The sequence below is a fragment of the Falco biarmicus genome, chromosome 4 (genome assembly GCF_023638135.1).
Source record: "Falco biarmicus isolate bFalBia1 chromosome 4, bFalBia1.pri, whole genome shotgun sequence".
Lineage (NCBI taxonomy): Eukaryota > Metazoa > Chordata > Aves > Falconiformes > Falconidae > Falco > Falco biarmicus.
The window spans coordinates 2,427,530-2,450,915 of NC_079291.1; the positions used below are offsets into that span (position 1 = coordinate 2,427,530).

The window sequence follows — 23,386 nt, forward strand, 5'->3', positions numbered from 1 at the left end:
TCATTACGAGCCAGCAGACCCATTATGGGTCTGAATTACATTTTTGTAGCTGCACAGGTTTGCTTTTTTATTCTGTTTTTCATCCAGTGTAGGCTTTTGCAATGTGCAGTTCTAGCACTGTTAATAAACACATTTTGCATTTCTGTTTGGCTTACTTAAAAATATAGATAAGCAGCCAGTTTGAGGTGCTATGTGGGAGACACTGCTATGGAGGAGAAATGGCGAAGTCAAAGCTTCAGCAACTACCATATATCACCCTTGAAATACTAAAAAATATGGATTTTATCATAATCACTGAAAATAATAATAATAAAAAGAAACACCTCAAAAAAAAAGCTGTTCCTCAAATATCTGATGGATCTCAAGTTAAAATGTTCAGGCTCAGCATACCAGCAATAAGGTTGCACTGGGGATTAGATTGGCACAACGCAGTGTGCACCAGCATGCATTTCTATAGGTACACATTTTGGAAAAATGTATGCAGAAATTGCTCTGTATGAAATTCCAGTAACTGGAAGTGAAAGCAGATTTTCATCCCACTCTCCAAATTTTTGCAAAATTAAAACAAGTTCAGCTGCATGGAATAAGCACAGATACGCGTTACTCCTGTGGATGCTAACCATGGTGCATATCTTTGTTGAAGCATTTCTTTAATTGCTGCTTTGAATGCATCAGGAATGGCAACTAGTTTCTATCAGGAAGCAGATAAATGTGGAGGTTGCCAGCATCCCTGTGAGCACTGGAGGGTACCCACTGTGCTGTGCACTTGCACAGAGGAGTGACTCATCTGGAACATCTGCCTTGGCACAGAACAGCCGTCGCTTCATGTTGGTAAGCCAGCCTGAGGTGAGCTCTTTAATGTGTGCTAATTTGATAGGGAGTTAAGGGCTCTCGGTTTCTCTGTGCTACAGCATTATAAATCTTTCCGTTCTGCTGCCGCCCCCGTACTCTACGGAAGAAGCTGACAAGTAGCAGTTGCAGTGCCGCACGATGATAGCCTCAAGTATAAAATTGCCACGATAACATTTAGTCATGGTAGGCCTTCAAGAGACAAAAATGTGCTTCTGTGTTTGGGAGATTGCCAGCTGTGGCAGGCAGAACTGTCAAGATAAAGTATCTAAGGAATGAGGTGTTTAGAAGAGGGTATGGGATATCCATCTTTCACTAAGATACATTAGGAAGCCATTAAGGAAGAGGTAAAGAAGTTTATAGTAGGATTTGCTGGAGACAAAAACGTGTAAACCCTACCATTGAAGGCTGATAATTGACAGAGCAGCACATCTGCAGCAGCTGAAAGATGCCTTTCTAAAGAGCAATTCACCAAAGGGGTGGAAGGGCTGGGAACTGAACTAAATGGATCGCTTCAGGAGCAAGCATCCTGGGCCCTTTCATTCACTCTGCTTGTACCAGGCGAACAGGAACACTAAGGCTTTTCAAAGAGAAAAACCTGTCTCTCAAAATTCCTTTTCAAAAGGCCTGAGGGGAAATTTGGAGGGTGTTTTGCAGTCAGTTGGAAAACCAGGGGAGATCATTGGCTTCCAGCTGGTAAGTGCCCAGAAGCAGAGTATGGACTTTTGTATGCGTAAAACTTTCCTCAGCTTCCTTCCCTACCCCTCGTGGACATGATACATGAATTTATGTATTTATGTGTAATTAATTTGCTTAGGTATACATATATGTACATGTGTAATACAACGTGGCAGAGTGCACAGCCTCCTTTATAGAGCAGAGACTGATGCAGATAACAGAGCTTTGCCCCTCCAGCTCCAGTCTCCCTATGTTCTCTTCCTTCCCATGTCTGTTAGCTGTGCAAGCCCCACACTACCCTCCTGTCAGCCCACAGATCTGCAGCCATCACATTTGACTTTCGTTCTTTCCTTTAACCTTAAATCCCAAGTGTAACGCAGCCTCAGCTGTCCTAGCAAATTTGGAAATAGAAGGAGCAAAGTAAAAAAAATGCAAGTAGTGACAAAAATCTGCTGGCTTTCAGTAGGGAACACCTTTGTTTCTGTCGTGATCCTACAGCACTGACTTCCTCAGGGGAGTCAAAAGAAGGGGAGGCTTCTGTCTTCCCTGACTCCAAAATTCACTCCCATCTTTGATCAAAAACAAGCCATCCAGAATAAACACATTCAGGACCACGTGTTTGCCTGGACAGGGTTGAAGTAGATAACTTTGAATCTTTTGTTACCTAAAGGCTGAAACAGACCCTAAAGTTTTCTTGAGTAAAAGGAAAAAAAATAATAAACACGTATGTATTCAAGCCTCACTCTGGTAATCACCATTGTGTTTTCCTATACAGCTGAAAAACTCAGTATGACTTAATCACCTGAGCTATCCATTTTCTCCCATTATTAAAAGTAATGGCTCACAAGTCTAAAATGCAGGGAATTATTTGTAATGGAGATTGTCTGAGACCAAGAAACCAGAATCATAGCTTAGGGAGCTGACCTTGTTTATCCATGCCTGAAATGCAATGAAATTTAAATGACAGCAGGCCGAAATTTATTTTTACATTCATGTGTTCTTGGAGTTAATTATTTTTCCAGCATTAACTTCCTGTCATGTTACCTTTTTTTGGCATCAGCTGGAGCTGTGATTAAGAAAATATTCTGATTTATAAATATCCTTTGTGATTACAAAGGAGTGACATAGCATTTTCATTTTTGACCTTGTGATTTTAATTTAATTTTAGATTTTTTAGGAGACCCAACTATCTGATGAATGTCTTTCAAGCAGCAAATGGTTCATCACTTCAATTTTGTGCTAAGATATCACCATGCTGATGACTTTCCATCTATTTAATTGACTGTATTTTTCATCTTCAGGATGTTCACTGGGACAAATCCTCAGCTGAGACAGCTAGAGCCCTCCCAGCCTGCATCAGCTGAAGATACGGTTCTGCCCAAACAATGCAGCTCGGCACATTTCGGTTTAATATGAAGGATCATCCAATGCCAGTGGCACCAGGGAAGAAATGTTAGGCAAAGAGGGGTCTCGGAGGGGTAGGATTTGCTTTCTTTTCTTCAAGGCAGGGAAAGGCTCCATTTGGATTCAGCATATCACCGCATCTTCTAACTACTGAAATGCTGCAGGGCTTCCTGGAAGAATTACAACACGAAAGCAAAAGCACAGGTTAAGGTTTGCAGTAACCAGTAATTGCCTGATAAAACAGCAGCAAACGTGGTTAGCTACGGCAGTTTGCGGGGCCACAGCTAGTGAGAGAGGTCAATGTCAAACTCAGCAAGAGGGAATGACTTGCAATGGGCAGAGCCAGGAGAGGAGCCATCAGCAAGTTCAGCAAGAGGGAGAAACACCACTAGTGATGGGTAACAAGCACATTTAGCAGAAACAGAGGTTGACACCTTCCTTCCCAGCAGCAGAAGAATGTCTGTCTCGATTTTGGATAGTCCCAGACACCAGCCACTCTGTTCTGCAGTGCAGGGCACCCCTCCCACTGGTGGGAATCGCCTGCGGCAGCAGGCAATGGGGCAGGCAGGTGGGGAAGGAAGATCAGGGGCTGGTTTCCTTTGCAAGCCTCCCAGCAGCAGGGAAGCCCTGTCCTGGCTAAGACTTTCCAAGGGCTGCTCACCCTGGTGTGTCCAGGCTTCCCAAACTGACGTTATTGTCCTCTTCCTTCCTCCCACACAGCAAACCCTCCCCCCTCCCCTTCTGATACAGATCTCTCAGTTAAACCCATTTGCTTAACTGACTGCTTGGGACCAGAGGCACACATCCAGTCTCCAAGAGTACTATGCAGGGACCTGAGATAGGGTGGATGCTGGGTTTTTTTTGTTTTGAGGAAGGATCCCTGAAAAATTGAACCCCAGCTTGCTGTTGTGCACTAAAAGGACTGCAGAGTGATGCATGGCCTGTGAAATAACTGCATGGCATGAAGAGATATTTTAGAAGGAAGGAGCTTTGGCCAGCACTCTTTAGAAAACTATATTTACCGTCATGAGACCAAGGCCAGGTCTATATAGAGCCAGAGTAAGCAGTTGCTCAGCTGTGGGAGGAAATGAGCCCATGTCCCACTGTCTCCCTCACCGCTGCCAGAGGGCTGGAGAGCTGTTGCTGCAGCCACCACAGCCAGGAGAGCATTTGGGATGTGTGAGGGAGCAGCTGCTGCTGGTGCAGAGGCGTGGAGAGAGGGAGCCAGCACCTCCTGGCACCCTGGTAATGTCCCCCGCGCCTCCCATCCCAGCCGGAGGCAGCAGCAAGAAGCCTCAGCCCCCACGGCTCGTGCTGGGCACTCAGCCCAGCTGTGCTGGTACTTTTCCCCTTCCTTCTCCTTGGGTGGAGGTGGCCCATGTTCAGGCTTGGTGTGGCTGAAAAACCTTGAACCTGCTTTGCAGTCCTGATCCTGTGTGCTCCGGAGGGGTCTGTTCCTGCACGAGGAGGAGCAGTGCAGGCAGCATGCACCCTCTCTGCTGGCGTGAACTGTGTTGTGGAAACAAGGGAAGCTACACCAACTGACCGTCCTGCAGAAACAAACTGAGGCACCGTCATTTTGGGGAGCAAAGGCTGGCCGTTCCTACCACCGCCTGTGCGCGTGAGTGACTGCAATAGATTTCAGCTGCAGGGCTCTTGATCCCCACCACTCTGGACCGAAGCAGAAGCAAAGGGAAAGAGCCAGCTCACCACTGGGAGCTACAGAAACAGCTCTGCTCCAAGTGAGTGGTGAGCCCTGGAGGGTGGGATAGGCTAGCATGGGCTTCACACTGAACGGCAACATCACCTTTCTTGAAAATGGCCCTGAATTTCCCCCCTCGATCTGATGGACAGGAATGACTGCCACACAGTGAAGTCCACCAGCTTGGTGCTTAGCCCGGGACAGTCCTCAGGAGACAAATGCCCAGGCTGTGTTATTGGAGATCCTTTGTAGTCCTTGAGCAGAAGCAGCCAAGGATTAAAGATCCTAAACTGCATACATGAAGGATGCACGGGAGGAGCACTTGGCTTTGGGACCCACTTCTGTAGGAAGAGACCAGTACAACTGGGATGGCTTCCACCTCAGCGGCAGCAGAAGCAATCTTCCCTGGGTGCAGTCTGTTTAACCTGGACAGGCAGGCACTAAATTAAGAACAAAAAGAGGGGACAAATGAACATTCATTTAGCACAAAAATTAATATGTCAAGAACAAAATTAATCAAGACACCCAGGGACATTAGGAGAATAAATTCTTTAATTGCTTGTACACTAGTGCCAGGGGTCTAGGCAATAACAGAAGGAACTGGAAATGTTCTTTTATGAGCATCTATTCAACTTCAAGATGGCCCTAATGAAACTGGGGGGGGGGGGTGGGTGGGTGGGGGGGAAGGGATTTTACTTGATCAGAATGTTAAAACCATCAGTTACAACCCGTTTAGGAAGGGTCAGGTTGTGAAAAGTGGCATTACAGGTTCTGAATCACTGACAGCTCAGCAGCAAAGGATCATCAATGTCTATGGATCAGTGACAAAATGAGATATGAAGTATAAATTGCAATCTAATCAATATCCTGCACTGAGAGAAACAGTATCACCACTGGAGAAATCACTCTGAGAGACAGAGGCTGAAAGTTTTTTGCTGTAAACACCGTGACAGTCTTAGAATTTATAAAAACCTCTCAAGTCAATGTCTTTTCTTTTGCAGGGGATAATTCTATTTTAGATATAATTTTGGGAGAAAAAGAGGTATTGATCACCGAACTGGTATGGCATAATAATAATAGCATCTAACCTACTTGGGTCTTATCTAAACTAGACCTCTCAGCTCCTTCTACAGGCAATGGGTGGAGCTAGGTATCTCCTGGAGATGATTTATCCCATCCTAACAGAGGTATGCATGCTGCAAGGGATGAATTCCAAAGCTCTCTTAGGCCAGCTATCAGCAGAGCCCTCCAACTTGTTGGGCATACCCAGTCTTCAGGAGGCAAAATCTGAAGGAGGCAAACCCCGTTCAACCAGACCCCAGTGCCTGTTGCCAGTGGGATTTTGTCAGGATATGGTTTATGTCCTGCAAGAGAGAATAGAATATCTTTAGTGACCATTTGGCCTCTTTCTTTCAGCTGAAAGGGAACTTTGGTCCCTTTCTTTACGTGAGAGTGACAGATGATAGTTATAGTAGCTAAAGTAAACAGCATCCCCAAGAGCTCAAAAAATGTGTAAATCACACTATTTTTTCTCAAAACTCATTTTTTAAGAATGCAATATTCTTGTGTTAAGAAGACAATTTAAGAATAACACATTTTTTGGAGCTCTCTGGAAATACTTTTTTTTCTATCAGTAAAGACAATTTTGTCAGGTTTTTGTTGGTTTTGGTTTGGGTTTTTTTTTTACTTTCTACAAAATCCCAGACCTCTTCTCTGTGGTCTGATGCTTTACTGACAAAGTAGTGCATTTTTCCAGGAATCGCAGAAATAAGAAGAGCAGTTGAAGTGAGAAGTTACATGTCACGGTAGCTTTCGGTTCTCTGGTTTTGGCATTTGTCAAAGCCTCTTAGCCAGGGAAAGTAACCACATATAGGAGGGCCTGCCAGGTGGCATGTGCCTCTCAGAGAGCCTCGCGATCTTCCCCCTTCTTACTGGGGGTATCTGAGAGCAAAGTGAGAAGGGTTACGGCTCCTCTATTCTGTGATGCCGTTTAGACACCGTTTTGCCCCCTGGTTCAAGCCAGTCAGCAGCAGGATGACAGGGAGGCTGGTGTCACGCAGGGCTGCAGGAGAAGCAGAGGAGCACCAAGCTGAGGTTCATGCTGTGTGTATATGCCATCTTGCTGACGCAGATCAGGTGCTCCCTAGGCTTGGTCCTGAGGGAAAAGACAACATTCAGGCACAGTGGACTCTCAAATGGATGCTTAATTTTCCATCCCTTTTCTTCTTTACATGTTTAATTATCTGCCATTCCACAAGTCTGCTTTGTTTTTGCTTGCTTTAAGAGAAACAGGAAACAAACATAAAACTGCGTAATTGGTATAAAAGGGGAAAAATTGTATTTACTTCTCATTAAACTCTTGTTTGTTTTGAGCACTGAAATAACAGAGCCCTTTTATAGATGGGGCAACAGATCTGCACATCCGCAGACCCTCAAACCCTCAAAAAGAATTAAGATTTTATTTTTGCGGCGGGGGAAAATTCAAACATGCACCTGGTTCTCCACTTATCTGATGAGCCAAAGCAAGGCACACTTGTCTTTCCATCTGGACTTTCATCTTGCCTTTCATCTGGACATTTCAATTTCCCTTTGAAGTTGAGTCTGTGTCTTTTGATTTGTAGTGTTTGAACAGGAACGCCACTGTTGTATCAAATGATTTCAGGGAGGGAACAGCACAGCGCTTGGGCTTACCATCAGTTCAATAATAGCAACATCACTCACATATAACTTTGTTTCGCTGGCTGATATTAAGAAAAATGGTTGCTTGCAGAATGATGCACAAGTCTGTCAAATATACACACACATGCCCTTTAGACTGAAAATGATTTTGTTTTATAACACCAATTCGATGATACAAAGTTCATAAATTTGTATTAGGAATGTGATTGCATCATTCCAATCCTGTGGTGTGAAATCACAAGAGGAAAAAACCCAATTACTGCAAAAACCACTGGAAGTTCTGCGTAAAAATCAATGGCAGGATATGACCCATAGTTTGAAAACTTTAAGCATGTAAAAAGGACTTAAATCTTTATGATGAAGATTATGGTTCTGGCCTCTAAAATAATAGCAAGTATTAACTGCACCATCTCAACAGTTTTACGAGACAATAATCTGGTTCTGAAGTGGATAAACTACGAGGTCGAAGACTGGGCAGTTTATCTCAATGAGAGACCTGGAATATTGCCCACTAAACCAGAAGGATCAGTAGTATTATCAGCTGACCGTAATAAGCAATATATATTAAACTGAAATTTTAAGTAATTCAGCCATGGGAAAGGTAGCTATAATCATTTGAGTAGCCAGGAGGAGAGGCTTCTGGTGTTGGACTCAAAACTGGAAGAACATTGAATTTGTAAATATCTAGTAGGCAAGAGGACGCACCAGACAGCTGATTTATTTGAGTTCACTATAATGCCCCAAGTTTGTCTTAGCATGCAGAAAATATTGCAGGGGGAGGTGATGGATATATTCCATTTCAATAGAGGATTAGAGGCCACGAAAGGAAACAAGTAAATGATACCTATGTGACTAATTTTCTTTGTCATGCTGTAGACAACACACTGCTTTTTTTTCCCCCTCTGGGTAACACCCTGCCTCGTGTCCTGCAGCAAGCAGGATTCAATCACTGAAATGATTTCAACCAAAATTCCCAAGGAAAGAGAAGCCTTAAAACTGAGTATGAGGTAGCAAGTGGTTATGGTCTATGTGATAAGTTTCTCATAACATTTCTCTTTTGTGGCTTGAAAATATAGCAGATATTGAAAAATAAAAGAAGACTGTAGGAGTGGCAGAACAAAACTTCTTGAATGTGAACTTCATAAGAATTTTTACTTGCTGCTAGGTTCTGCCTTTGTGTTTATTTACCTGCAGACATGTTCGTTACATAAGGAATGTAGTAAAAATAAGTTTAATAAAGAGGAGCAGTAAAATTCCTGAGGATGCTGGAAGTGCAGCAATAATCCGAACCACAAAACCTTCTGAACGTGTGAGAAGGGCCGTGAGTTCTCTTTCCAGCACGTTGAAATAAAACAGCCCTATTTTATTGCATGAGGAGAATAACATATAAAATGGATTAATGTTGCTCTTCAACTTAAAGAAAATGATGAGGCACTGAAACAAAAGGGGACAGAACCTGATTCTACCCATGCTATATAACTCTTATTCTGAAGAGCTGGGGTTTGGCTTTGTTTAAGTGGAGAAATGACATTTTCACCATGTCCTTGGCTGAAGTCAGTAAACAGGCGTCAGAGTAATGAATAGCGAAGGATCAGGATCCCCCTCTCCGTCTCCAGCACACTCTGCAAATGCTGCCATGCCATCAGGGGTCCTGGGCACAGCCCTGCGGAATCCGTGTTTCCTTCCCCTGCAAAGATCCACAATTAAATGCGCTCTTATTGTTTGTTACATAAAGTTACACACCAAGAAGTGTTTTGAGCAAGCTTCCCATTCTCTCTGAGCCGGGAAGAGCTGCCGCGTTCCGGCAGCCGCTACTCACGCGTGGGGGAAGCAGGTACACACAGCAATGCCTCTTCTCAGCTGCGCTGCAGAGCCCTGAAGGCAAACTGGGATGATGGTTTCCAGCATTAATAGCATCAGTCGTGTACGAGTAGGAGAAACGAGGTGTGGAGCAGCAGTACAGCTCTCTTTTGCCATGCCTACTAATGAGCTCCAGTGGTGGATTAAATGCTTATCATGAAAATAAATAAATAAAGAGACCTTGCTGCTTTCTGTGATGGTTCATTCCAGGTAACTTATTACCAGGGGCACCTGCTAGCATAGGCATTCTTTGGCATAAACGCGGATAATTAAGCCTGATACCAGCCCACCTCGTTATGAGTTTGTTAGGGTATCTATTATTTTCTCCATTAATGTCAGTGGGAGTCCCATCTGCACGTGGAGAGGAGAGCAGACTCTGGCTTTAGTCTACTGCTTGGCAAGCCTCCAGTTAAGTTAAACTTCAGAATTTGTCTACAGACTGATAGGCGACAACACATTTGATAATGACCAGTTTCAGCTTCAGAGTGAAGCTGAAGTTGTACAGCTGCATTCCCGGCATAGAAAGAGCAGCTCACATGTGAAAAATATTTTAGCTGCAATAATAGGAGCTACTTACATTAAAGCATCCTGAAAGCCTTATAGGAAACCCTTCCTCTAATGTTAGCAAGATGATTTATATATGTATCTGCAATGCGTCCCTAAGTTCTCTTTTCAGGAATCAAAGTGTACTAAAGTTTCACATTCCCAAGCTCCTTTTATTTCAACATGAAAGTGATTAAAGATGTTTATCTGAGCTAGAGAACCTTAAGACGGTACTGCTTTCATTGTAGGAACAATTAAATCGATCCCAAGGGGACCTCAACCACACAAGAGAAGTATTTGAGAACTCTCCATTAACCCACTTGCCATTTTCTAAGCAGGAGCCCCTAATGCATAAACAAATAGCATAAGTGTGACAGGAAATACAGCTGATGGAACAAGATTTGCTAGAGGAACCACTTTCCCAATTTTAATGACTGTGCAGGACTTCATAAGAAAGCCTTCCTTTCCTCCCCTTCTCATGATAAAGAGCAGGTATTCAGCTGCTTTGCTTTAATATGAAACATGGTTTGGTGCAAATTAAAGACACTGGTTTTGCACTCAGAAAAAAAAAAAAATACTTGCAGCTAAATTATTTGTTGTGCATATCACATTTCAAGAACAGAATTAATTTTGGCCATAATAGTCAAAAGGCCAAATCTTACCCACCGACTAGGGTTTTTGGAGGAAAGTCATAGCTCCACTTCATAGAAGGAATCAAAGTTTTCTGTGCTGGAATGACAAACAAATGATATATTAATGAAAGAAAGGTTGAGATGACAAGTGCTAAACCTCATTTTAGAAATCCGCATGCCCAAGGCCTCTCTCCATGGCACAACAGCTATCTCACTGCCTGCCACTCTGGGCTCTGACAGCCAGATGTATGATTGTCTGCTGCTGTTTTCTTCTCCTGTTTCCAGGGTTTATGGAGGGACACAGGGGAGAGGCCAAGCACAAAGCTGAAACCCACGTACTGCACTAAAATGGACAGTCGAAAGAGCCTTGCAATGAGCTGGCAAGCAAAGAGCCAGCAGAGGATGTATTGCTGAGAAAGAGCAGCAGCCCTGGGACTGCTGCAGCCCAGAGGCTCGATTTGTAATCGCTCTGCTGCCTGAGTGTCAAAACCATTTGGCCCTCCAGGGTTTACAGAGTGATAAACAACTCTGTTTTGTCATTTCATGCCAAATTCATTGTATTTCTGCAGTGGAGGCTATAACTAATATGTAGTTAAAGGAGATGGAGACACTGTGGTCTCTTGAGTTGGCGGCAGGAGTGATTTGGAGAGCAGCTAGCTCAGCTGGGTGGGATGGTGCACTGCGACCTCTCCAGCTGCAGAGGGAACAGGGCTAATGGGTTCTCTGGGAAGCCTCTGGAAGTTAGAGCTGTAAAGACTGTGAAACTTAGGTGGATTTAAGCAAAGGAATATTGAGGCGCTCACTTTATCACACAGCCATTGCCAGGAACACGAAAACCAAGAAACCAAATGTGAAGAAGTGCTTGGACAATATGGGCTTATCTGAAAGCTGGTACAAGGGTGCAAAAAAGTGAAAATCACTGCGCCAGTCTGAAAGTCAAGGCCCTATTTGCAAAGGCTACCAGAATTAGAAATGAGACAAGCAGCAGGTTGTTGTACCATTTGTGGTGGTCACTACAGGACAGCCCAGCTGATGAAAGGTTTCCAGGGCTCAGCTTCTTGAAGATGCATCAGTCTCTACTGTTCTAACACAGTCACTGAGGCTGATGTCCACTTCATGGGATTTTACCAGATTTCCAGAACAAGATGACTGCCTAATTTCTACTGCATTCAAATCGTAACCACTTCCTGGAGAGCTGAATGTCTGTCTTTCGCTGGTGTTAGTGTAAATCCCACCACTGACATGTCCGCATAGTTGGAAAGGAGATTTTACTAGTTCGTCATCCCTTGATACACCAATATGGTGACTGCTATTGAGGCCTGGGAAGCTGGCCCCATGCTACTGTCTCATTCCATGGGCATCACTGAACAGGGGGAAGCATACCCGACCTGTCCCAGCCACTGCTGCCCACTGGTTTTCAGTAAGATCTTGCCAGGCTCATAGGCTTGATAGTTTCTATTTTCACACGTAGGAATGTGTTCCCTTCATCGGGTTTCTCCAAAGCTCTTACAGCTGTAGTTTGTTTCCTAACTCTAATCTCACAGTGGTGTCTGTAATGTTATGTTTAGAAAATAATGACATGGGATTCATCTGTTACTGTATTGGTCTTAATTATTATGCATGGAAGAAATTGAATGCTTCTCACCATAGGATAAGAAATTTTGCTGCTGCTCAATGTAGCATGATACTAATATTTACTGTTTTGGGTGCAAAGGGTAATCCCTATATTCACCAGACATTCATTTATACTCTTTTATAAAGCATTACAACAAATCGGTCAGTAGGCTAAACTCCAAAAGGGCCACTGGCTTTGAACAAGTATAATTCACTTGCATTTCAGGGACTCCAAGATTTGCCCCAGTGTGACTAGCAGCAAATGAAATCAGCTCCCCATCCAAGCCGCTCACTGTGTCGGTAATAAAGACAAATACATTTGATCAGATTCCCAGCTGGATCAATAGCAATTTGAGTGGCTGGGAGATCTCACCCACCTTCTTACTGTGAGCCCAATTTCCATGGGGATTGCAGTCCAGCCTCCTTCAAGTATGTACAGGTTTGTGTGCCCAAAAATCTGCTTCTTCATGCGCGTGGGTAGCAAAATCATAGGCTCCAAAATTAATCATTGAAAAGTTATTGAGATTACTTAAGCCAAATTTTCACAAGGGCTAAGCAGATACAATTCCCAGCAAACCAGTATTGTTGCAGCCCTTTGAGCCACATAAAGTAAAATTGCTGCTGACCTGTGAGCAAAGGCTGTATCTGTACCAGTATGTTAGCTTGGCATGCAAACTCAGGCTAGAGCCCAAACTCCAATTATCCACACAGCCTGTGGGCTGGCAATTACGCTTGCTCTAGCCACAAGTGGATAAATTGGCTTTTCAGGCAGGAAAACACCATCGCTGGGGACAGTGGGTTTGCCTTTGAGCTCTGTCTTTACAGGCAGCACAACCGCAATTGCCTCAATTGCAAATTTGAACACAACTTCCCCCCAAAATGTGGACATGAACTCAGGGTCCAAAACTATGCTTAGCAACTCTGTGTTCCTAGTCTCCTGTACACAGCAGAAACTCTTCCAATTAGCTGTAGTATCAGTCTCGGGTAAAATAAAAGACCCAAAACCCTGTCAGACAACAGTGACCACAGAAGTATAGGGGGGGTTGTTTCTTTACATAAATTTTCACTGGCTAGTTTGTTGGATGGAGGGAAAGGAGAAAAGAGAGACTTTCTCAAGTATCATAAACCACATTATAATTGCAGTGTCATTGCTTTAGCTGGAAAAAAAATAAGGAATCTTAGGAAAATGTATAGAACAAGCTAACATCTGACATAGATCCACAAATTCCTCAAAACAGAACTTCAGAAAAGTTTTTTCCATGACTTAACATTTGGTGATTCAGCAGATAAAACCGATTCGGAAAACCCCAGGAATTCAAGGTACTGGTCAGATGTGCACTGCTCCTCTCCTCTGTTAGCTACGCCCCCTTTGGTTTGGCCGGCATGATACAAAATGCATAGATGAATTAGAAAATCCCATAAAATATCTGTAATCAGCTTGACATAAGAGTATGATTTAACATTTTTGTGTCTATCAGATAACAGAACGGAGCCTAATCCTGACTGGACCCTCTGTCCTATTAGGATGCAAGTGAGCATTAACAATCAATAGTCATTGCAGCATCCTTCTGACAGACAGCCTTGCTCCCAGAAAATATCTACAAGCCATGTCTCTTGGCTTGGAATAGATTTTTCCATGTTTTAATCTGACTTCAGAGCTAGAGGCTCTATGTTTTCTAAACTTCCATAGATGCACAAGTGTCCCGGCTGTGGGCCCGTGTGTCTGGGTTAAGCTGAGTTTTTATGACAGCACATTAGTAATGGCAATCAAAAGAGGTGATTATCCCACTGCATTCAGCACTGGTGCAGTCTCACCTTGAGTACTGTGTGCCACTCGGGGCCCCACACTTGAAGAAGGATATGAAGGTCCTTGAATGTATCCATAGGAGGGCAACAAAGCCCGTGAAAGGAATGTCCTATGAGGAGCAGCTAAGGAACTTAAGTTTGTCTAGTTTGGAGAAAAGGAGGCTGACAGGAGACCTCACCACTTTCTACAGCTTCCTGAGGAGCATAAGTTGATCTCTTCTCCCTGGGATCCACTGATAGTATGTGTGGGAATGGTTCAGAGCTGCATCAGAGGAGGTTTGGACATTAGGAAGCATTTCTTTACTGAGAGGGTAGTTTGAACACTTGAACAGGAGGTGGTCGATGTCCCAAGTCTGTCAGTGTTTAAGAGGCATTTGGACAACACCCTTAATAAGTGCTTTAACTTGGTCACTCTAAACTGGTCAGGCTGTTGGACTAGATCGTTGTAGGTCCCTTCCAACTGAAATAGTCTAGCCCAATCTAGAAATAGAGGATGAAAGTCAGTTTCCCATTTTGATCCAGGAGCTCAGACATAATCACAGCGGTGTTTTCCATTGAACATAGGAACAGTGAACCCCAAACGTTGCTGCAATTCACCTTCCTCTTCCCAAATGTTCTTTCCCTTGACCAGAGAAAAATTCTCCTAAGACAGCTCCTTTGAGTTTTGGATTTGCTTTCCCATCTTGGCAGATGCCAGGTTATAAGTAGGCGGAGTCACAGTCTTAAAAAGAAAACCTATCTTGCCCTTCAAACACTGATGGTTCAACATCCAGAAACGCTGTATGAATAAACAAGTGATCCATGAAGGAAACCTGGAGCATATGCAAGACGATGTTCACTTCTGTTTGCCTCTGCCCTGGACCTTACATGGTTGTCAGCTTTGGTGCCAGCAAGTATGAGACAGCTTTTGTCCTCATATGAAAGAAATAAAATTATTTTGCTGAGTTGAAGAAGAAGAGATGAGCAGACTTATGCAAACACAAGTCTCCTTTATGAAAAAGTAACGGAGGCCTCTGAGGACCACTTCAGCTTGCTTCCACAACAGGGTGAACACATCCATACAAGCTGGGATGCCTTGAAGGCTTAGGTTTGGTTTTTTGTCAGCATGCGCATCACGCTCATATTAAGGGAGATGGCACTTCACAAGTGAGCACTGGCACAGGCTGCATGGCTGTTCCAGCACTCTGAGCTGCCCTCGATCCCACTCCCTGCCAGGGTACAGAAAGGGGACAGCCTCACGGAGCAAAGCTGCCCAAATTCTTCTTTTTGGTGTGCCACGGGATCAGTTCATCAAAAAGACAAGGGGGTGGCAGAAGGTCAGCTACGCAGCTCTGGCCACGCTGCCGGCATGCTGCTGTTTCACACCTGCTCTGTTGGCGGGTGGCAAGTAGGCACCTGGCAATTTTTAATAATATAAAAACAGTGCTGTAAATATATATAATAATACTATTGTAACTATATAAACATAATATTTATTATTTTATTTTTCTAAAGTATCGACAAAATGTCAACATTACACTAAGTTTTCAGGAAATACTTAAATTAAATTTTCAACCGGCTTGCTGGAGAAGGAGACCAAGGGATTTCTGCTGTCATCTACAGGTCACAATACAAATAGAAAATACGTGTGTTTTCTCCAGATGTTTTTGGTGCCTGTGGTTCAATTGCTTTGTTTTCCAGCTGGGTATTTTGAAGACTGTCATCATTTGTTAATCTAAAAAGCTAGAATAACCTGCCCCTGTCACCACCACTGTCACTGGCATTTTGATGTGTCAATATTGTATGCTGCAGATGATTGTCCTTAAGAGACAGTTGTAGTTTTACTCTCTTCTGAATGCAAGCTACTCCAAGGACATCTTTATGAAATGGTGCTTAACTGAAATTGTTCCCAAGTGATGCTCCATCTAGAACAAAAACACCTTTAAACACTTTCTTTGAAAGTTTTTCAGTGTCCAGCTTTTCCCAAGCTTCCTATTAAAATCTTTACCTGAAAGGGACGAATTGCTCAGCCCATGTTCTGGCTGCTATAACATACAGATCAGTGTTTACATCTCCACTTGCACTGAGTCTAATTTATAATTTAACACTGTTGAGACTGGTCTGACAATGTAAACATGGTATATTGATGACCTGCAAAAAAGAGAAACTGTCTTCTATGCCAAGTGACTGTGCCTCTGTTTATGTTGGAAATGCATTATTAAAGAATGTGTGTGGTCAAGCTATAACCTTTCTAGTACGGAGGTATCCATTTTACTCTGGGTCATTTCTTTGTTTCTCCTCACATAGTCTCCTAATCCAACAACTGATCAAGTTTCAGCCTTTCACTTCAACTCCCCCAATTAAGATGGTGTGATACACAATGTGAAAGCCTTTTTGGGCTCTATGAACCACCTGTGGTGTGCCTGCTACTCGACAACTGAATTAGACTAATTCCAGGAGCAAATATAATACCCAGTAGTGCTTAGCAACTTGTTATCAAACCAGCAATTTATTGTCATTCTAGCCTCTGTAAAACAAAAAGTCTGGATCATTTATTTTTCCATTAAAATCAACATGACAACTGCCTGAAGACATAATGTCGGTCACATTTGAACTTCTAGGTAGAAATAGCAATGCGGGAAGTTAAGATGCTATCTCAGTCCTGGCAAGATCATCCCCTTCTCTGTACTTGGCCCTGGGTTGCTTGTTCTTCTAAGCAGCCGTGGCAGTCGGTGGGCTCCATAATGAGAGTGCTCACTCCCATCGCTTGAGTGAAAGTTGGTTGTAGCAATCTTTGGCCACTAAATATACATAAGGGACCTCCTAAATAACCTTTTTCCTTTTATCATCTTCAGAAGATGTATTTATGGTGTGATGACCCGTCCCAAATGCTCAGGAGAAAGGAGACGCTATGGTACTAGCACTAAAAACTAGGATCGGAATGTCGAGAATAGCAACCTAAGAGCCTTTGGCAGCATTATGCCGTCACTAGGCTGGTGAGGAATTCTTTATCCTGTCTTGGGAATCTCATGCAATGAACTGTCCTGCAAAACAAGCAGAACACCCTTTGCTTCCTGAAAATGCACAAAACATCCCATTTGACCATTCTTGCCCAGCTGAGGTTTCTGAAATGCCAGTGTGTTGGTGGAAACATGAGGAAGCGTTATCCTGCAAGTATTCCTAAGAGAACCTTCCAGATGTTTCACCATCAGTAGAAACAGCTATCCTTGTTTTTCTGAAGCGACCCCAGCAGCTGACTGAGAGGAAAGAGTGAGGGGAAGAGGGAACTGGTGTCCTCCCCTGCAGCTGCTGGGGTCGCCTCGTTTCTCATTAGAAATAGCGACATGTCACTGTGCTTCAGGAAGTTGACAGCTGTCTGCAGTATCAATGGTGCATGATGACCACTCCTGTCCTACATTATATAATTCAGTATTTCAATGCACATATTTTATAGCATAAAGGGATTTTTTTTAAAGGAAGCCCAAGTTATACCAAGAGACGTGGTGTGAGGAGCACCCAGCCGTGCATAAGCAGAGCCATCAGTTTTGTTTGCCCAACTCCTCTCTTGCACATGGTCCACTTTGTTCAGTTACGCCACAAACAGGCTTCAGTTATCAGCTCTGAACCACAGAAATTATGCATATTTCTGCACTTCTTATTTTTTAAGAAAAGCCTACATTTTAACAGATCTACCCTTTGATATAAACAAGATTACAAGGAGAGGAACGATCGTTGTCAGTTTTGCAATTGCATTTGCAAGCAATAGCAATGTAGGCAATTAACGCAAAAGCACTTTTTCTGTGTGTGCATGCAAGCAGTAAGCATATTTAATTCTTCTGATAGAAAGATAACAAGCCAACAGTGAACTCACCTTACTAGCATATACCCAGGTTCCCAGGCAGCTGAATTAGTAGCAACCTATTCAGCAGTAAGGGTATCTTTTTGACGAAGCTGCAAAATAACCGCATCCTGGTTTTGTTGTTGTTTACTCTGTGTGACATCTAGTGACTCAGATGAGCCATTTTTTATTCCTTTGTAGACACGAGAGTGAATTTCACAGTATGTTATCACAGAGCTCCTCACAGACAGTGCTGACAAATAGCTATGTGGACAACCCATTCAGGCTGTAGCGCTATCCATCAGCAATGACAGTAGCTGGCAAACCAGCGCTGTTTATATCAATTTGTTATTTTCTAGGAAGTTACCCAGCTTCATTATTATTGGGGGAGATAAAACTAAGATGAGAGGCCAAGACCTTCATTTGGTTCTTAATGCACTCCCATTGCTTTGATGTATTACAGAGAACAAAATTGACCGATGTGGTAGCTCATTACGCAGGGAAAGCCACACGCTAACGTAGCATATTTTCTTTACCAACAGTTCTGCAACAACTAACAGTGTCTAGGAAGGATCCAGGGCCAGCTATTTAAAATATACCCTCCCTACTTGGTCCTGAAAAAAATCCTTGGGGTTTGTGACATGCCTTAGTCTTTAGGTGCAGAAAATTCTGTAAGACAATGTGTCTTAAAAACGAAAAACATTTTAACATCCCTTGTGAGCCAAAGCTTTTCACTGATTTTTGTGGCGTTCCTCAGTGCCACTACCACAGCACTTCTTCAGGACATTCTTCCCAGTTCTCAGTGATACCTGAGCCACAAATCCTTCCCATCTCTTGCACAGTAGGTGGAAACCATAATTGCTTCACCAGAGATGGGGAACATGAGTTACAGAGAGGCTAAGTGACTCTCCTGGGGACCCATGAGACCAAAACTTGTAGCTGGAAAACCCAAGATTAGAAGATTGAATCCAGATTCTGACCTGAGTTATGCTCTGGCTTGTGGGGGGTTGTAACTCAGGGCATAATTTATTTGTTATTTGTATGTCTCATCACTCACACGGTACTACTAGCAAAAGAAGCTACCAGCCTGTGACAGGAGCTGGAGCCCAAGCAGACAGGGGTCTGCAGCTGGGTAGGAAGGAGAGATGGTTGGGGTGTCTGGGGGATATTCAGAGGACTGCAGTCGCTCGCAGCAGCAGTGCACAGAGATCCATTCATGGGCTGTTTACGCTGTGCGTAAAACGGCAGTTATATTGCATAAAAAGGCCCCAGGCTATTAAAACTAAAGTTAACAGCAGCCATTTCAGATTTAGCCGTCAAAACCCATGTTATGCCCATCATGTACATCTGTTGTTAGACTACTGGTGTTACTCTCTTCCAGCCATGATGGGTGACAGATCAATAAGCAAAGATGGTATCTGGGTCTCGGGGAGTTTCCTGGTGTACGTGTGGACTCATCTTTGGCTTACAACCCCTCAAAAGCAAAAGGCTCTTTTCACTCATTAGATCCCTATCATGGAATACTGCACTTGGAGTCCTTGGAGGTGTGGTTTATCTTACCTGCCTTTGGACTTGGAGACAACTGGGACAACATTTAGAAACACAGGGTGTGAGTCCTTTGTCCACCTTTAGCTGTCTGCCGTAGGGTGCATTGAGTCTGATGAATCCCAGCTCATTTCATTTTATCTGTATTCAAACCCAGACCGCTACCTGTCTCACCATTTGATAGCCAGATCCGGGATTCGACTTCACGGATGTTATAAATAATGTCATATTGTCACTAACAACCAGAAATACACTAGTGCCTTGAGTTTGTCTCTGATCCCAAAGTCACCCTCCCTGGCAAACTAAAATCCTAAAATCCTTCATTCACTACCGTCTCAAAGAGGGGAGAGCAGCCTATTAAATCACACACATCACTCCCTGATGGCATGGATGTTTCTCAGACCCTTACATTCATGCTGGGACTTGCTCTGTACCTGATTATTTGTAGGAGACAAGAAGCTCCGACTACAAGGTGAGACAGCGGCAAACACGCACAGGTGCTGCTTCTTCTCTCAGCTGTAATTAGGCAGCTTTCCTAATGTGAGGACAGAACCATCCTTCAAGCTGTAAAATATTTGTCTTTCATTGTCTGTCACCCTCTGACTTTTAGTTAAAGAGATGCTCCCATTCCTGGAACATGCACATAGCTAGGATCAATATCATAATCCTGTCTGACAGCTACTCGAAAACTCCTTTGTGTTGATTAAGTTTTGGCAGCTGAACAGAGCTGCCACTGCATTTTCTTTTAATACTGAGTAAGCGATAGGCTTGACAAGAAGTTAAAAAAGAAAAGAAAATTCTCTTAAAAACAAAAACCAATTAGCCCTTTCGTTACTCCGCTGAAGTGGAACGGATACTTCAGCTGCCGGTGGTGGCACAGGCAGAAACCTGCTCCCAGTCCCCTGCCACCCTCCAAGGACAGATGGATGAACGGTAGCGGCTGGCTTAAAGATGTCTTCATCTGTTCTGTTAGGAAGAAAAACAGGGGTTTGGCACCAGCTTTTAAAGAAAATAGAAGGTGCTAAATTCACTAAACTTTATTGGTTCAAATGTGCAATAATGATAGTTTAATGGCAGGAAAGAGGCAGATAATTAGAAGTGAGTAGCTCTGATTGCCCTTGTACACTGCTCCAGATAGCTTCTCAACACTCCTGAATCCTTGTTTGCTTTGTCTGAAGCTGAAATCCCACAAGGTCTGGATGTTACCAGCTGTCTAGCTAACTAACTGCCAGCACTTTCCCTGAATGCAAGCTATCAGCTTCCACAACATCAGCCTCCTCCCTTGAGCTCTTCCTCACTGTCTCTCCCTGTGTGATTGCCTTTATCTATTGCTTGCAGGAGCTTCTTCTAATCATATTGCTTCTTGCCTCCGAGGGTCAAACACAAGACCATTGCTACCTACACAAATGGGGAAAACTGTCACCTTCGCTAGACTGATAAGCATTTGGCAGGCAGGACACTGTGAAGTAGAAGAGCAAACAGCCAGCAATCTGCAAACACCATAAATATGTTACAATCTCAGCAGGAAGATGGGCACTATATGTACCAAGAGGCCTTTGTTTAATGAGCTGTCAGAAAGCAGGCATGAAATTATGTTTGAAAACATGTGCAAGCTGCATAGACAGAGCCGGGGCACTAAAAAACCTCTTTGCCTTTTCTGTGGATGTTTGGAATGTCTTATCAGTTTGAGAACTGTCATGCGATGAGAGCTATCATTAGCAAGGTAATAGCGTTTGAAAGCTACTGATTTTTCTCTCTCAGCTCCATTTTGTGACCTAAATGAGTAGAGAAAAACTTAATGCTTCTTTTCCACATAATTTTTTGTCCTGAAAACACAGCCAGAAAACCCAAAGTGAGCATACCGGTAGGAGATAAATCAAAATCATTGTAAATCACAAAGGACTGACTGTGGAAGTCAAGAATACTGTTGCTAATCCTGCGTAGAATGTGTTTGTATTACCCTAATGCACCTCTCGCCACTCATTTATTTCAATCACACACACAAAAAGCATCGCAGTGCAGGTGACTGCTATGTGTGATGGCTGCAGGAGGGCTACCAGAGGTCAGGGCAACAGTCTGCAATTCACTGATAGTCAATAGTGGTAAAACTCTGTGAAAAATATAATCGTTGAAGTATATTATCAGTGTTAGGGTCACTTTGGATAGGTGTAATAGGGTGTACAACAAAACAGAGCTTCCATTGCTGTTAAATCATGCAGAACAAGTTGCTAAAGATTTAAAACAAATCCTCAAGCATCCTTCAGGGTCACAAAGCTCTTTATTTCTAAGATAAATTGAATGGTTTTCTCCATGCTTAAGCATCTGTGTTTTCTTTGCTTTTAAGAAAACATTTTGCTGATTCTTTGGCTGCTTGAGCATTTGTCGTCCATCCCAGAGCTGAAAGGAGACTGTGAACACTGAACTGAATCAATGTCAGTCAGGGAGGTATCAGTTCTCAAAGATGGCTTCTTTTTCCTTCCTTTCTTTTCTTTTTAAAGATATGGATCAAAATCCAAAGCTTCTCAGCTGGAGCATGTGGAGCCCAGATCCAGTCCGTCCTTGTTCTTCTGAAACCCAGAAAAACAAACTAAGCTTTGGGAAAAAAACCAACAAACAAAACCAAAAACCACCAAACAACCAAAAAAACAACAAAAAGAGGATCGCCTTTATGGGGTCCCAGTTTTGTCACAACATGAACCAGTCAGATCACCAGCAGTGTAGTTTCACTGATGTTAAAAAATATATATGAAAGAAAAGGAACAACTGAAAAACTGTATTTTTTAGGAGTTTTACAAAGGAAAATGTGATATATAAAAAAAGATAATATTTTGAAGATGGGATTTACTCTCTTTGGATTTTGCCTGTTCACTAATTAAAACTGAAAAAAAGATTAAATGTTGGTCAACAGGCAAACAAATAAATGTTTCTGCCATGAAATGCCTCTTGGAGTGTCGTAACATTTGTATGGGGGCTGCATTTATCTGCTTATCTATGTGTCCCATGATCTGCCCACCCCTTGTTGCTGAGCCTCCCCACTGCACCATGAAAGATGTAGCCTAGCAGGGAACCGTATTCTTAAAGGATAATGCAGCTGTAACCCCCCTGCACTTCACCTGTCACAACCTGAGTGCTTCCAGAGAGGAGGATTCAAGCCATAAATCTCTGGGTTTGGATTTTTCCCTTAACAGTCAAATATTTCCACGGGGAAATGTTTAGTGTTTTCCAAGCAGTTTTTTCAATGTTAATGCTTTGCCAGTGTAAAGCAGATGAGGACAACAGAACAACAGATAAACGTCTCTTCTGCTGCTTTCTATTTGGTGATCTGCAATAGGTCAAGTTCTTCAAACCTGTTTCATTTTACCCCCACTAATACGCTTTAGCTTAGCACATAAGCCTACTAAAGCAGTATTTGATTGTATTAAAAGCATGGATACTACAGAAACCAAAAATATCCTGTTAATTCATACAAGAAACTGTTTTGTTGACTTTGAATAGATCATATACCACACCCAGGCAGTCCTTTGGTGCTGTGGTCTTCGCAATGATGCAAGTTTTCATAAAAGACCACACCATTGCTTTCCTCGTCCCGAGAGGGTGTCTGGCTTCCAAAGAGATTATCTAGTTTGAATCAGTTAGGTGCTGAACTGCGAGGAGATGGGCTAACAACTCTCAGGACCAAAGGAAAAGTGAAGACCTTTCCATTGTGCAGTTTTTGGAATTGAAGCATTTTACTTTGGTTCATAAGGTGTTATTTTTTCAGTTTTTCTTCTCTCCATGCCATCTTTGCTATTGTGTTGAATATAATAATTAACTCATTGCATTTTGCTGAATTTAGCCTTTTTCTCTACCTTTCAAAACTCATTTTGCAGGGTGTTAAAAGGAAAAAATAAACCTGCAATCTGCCACAGGTATATAGAGAAGGATATTTAAATACTCTCCATTTTTGAAAATGCCTAACCATAAAATACTGAATTAAGAATCCTCAGGCAAGCCTACCAGGAACAGGATTTAAGCCAGGAACAAGAGGTAGATACTGAACTTAAGTGTTCGGTCCCTAAAGAAGAAAAGAAGTGCTCATATTTAGTTAAACTGGTGTAGCTGGTAGTAGAATAATACTTGAGAACTGGATTTAGAGAAAGGATTTCCACGACTGGAACATTACTGATAAATAGCCTAAAAGAGCTAACACAAAGTATGGAGACCAATACTTCAGTGAAAGGCTCAAGGAGATCAGCCTGTGGTGTCTCTCCAAAACAA

General features: G+C 42.9%; 1 long non-coding RNA gene across 1 annotated transcript; it reads right to left on the reverse strand.

Moving 5' to 3' along the window:
• Positions 1-3,797: 3,797 nt before the first annotated feature.
• LOC130149204 (uncharacterized) lies at positions 3,798-12,042 on the reverse strand. The gene is made up of 3 exons (XR_008821831.1): positions 10,382-12,042; positions 5,900-8,999; positions 3,798-5,073 (listed from the first exon to the last, which is right to left on the reverse strand). It is a non-coding gene; the product is annotated as an uncharacterized LOC130149204 (long non-coding RNA).
• Positions 12,043-23,386: the final 11,344 nt, after the last annotated feature.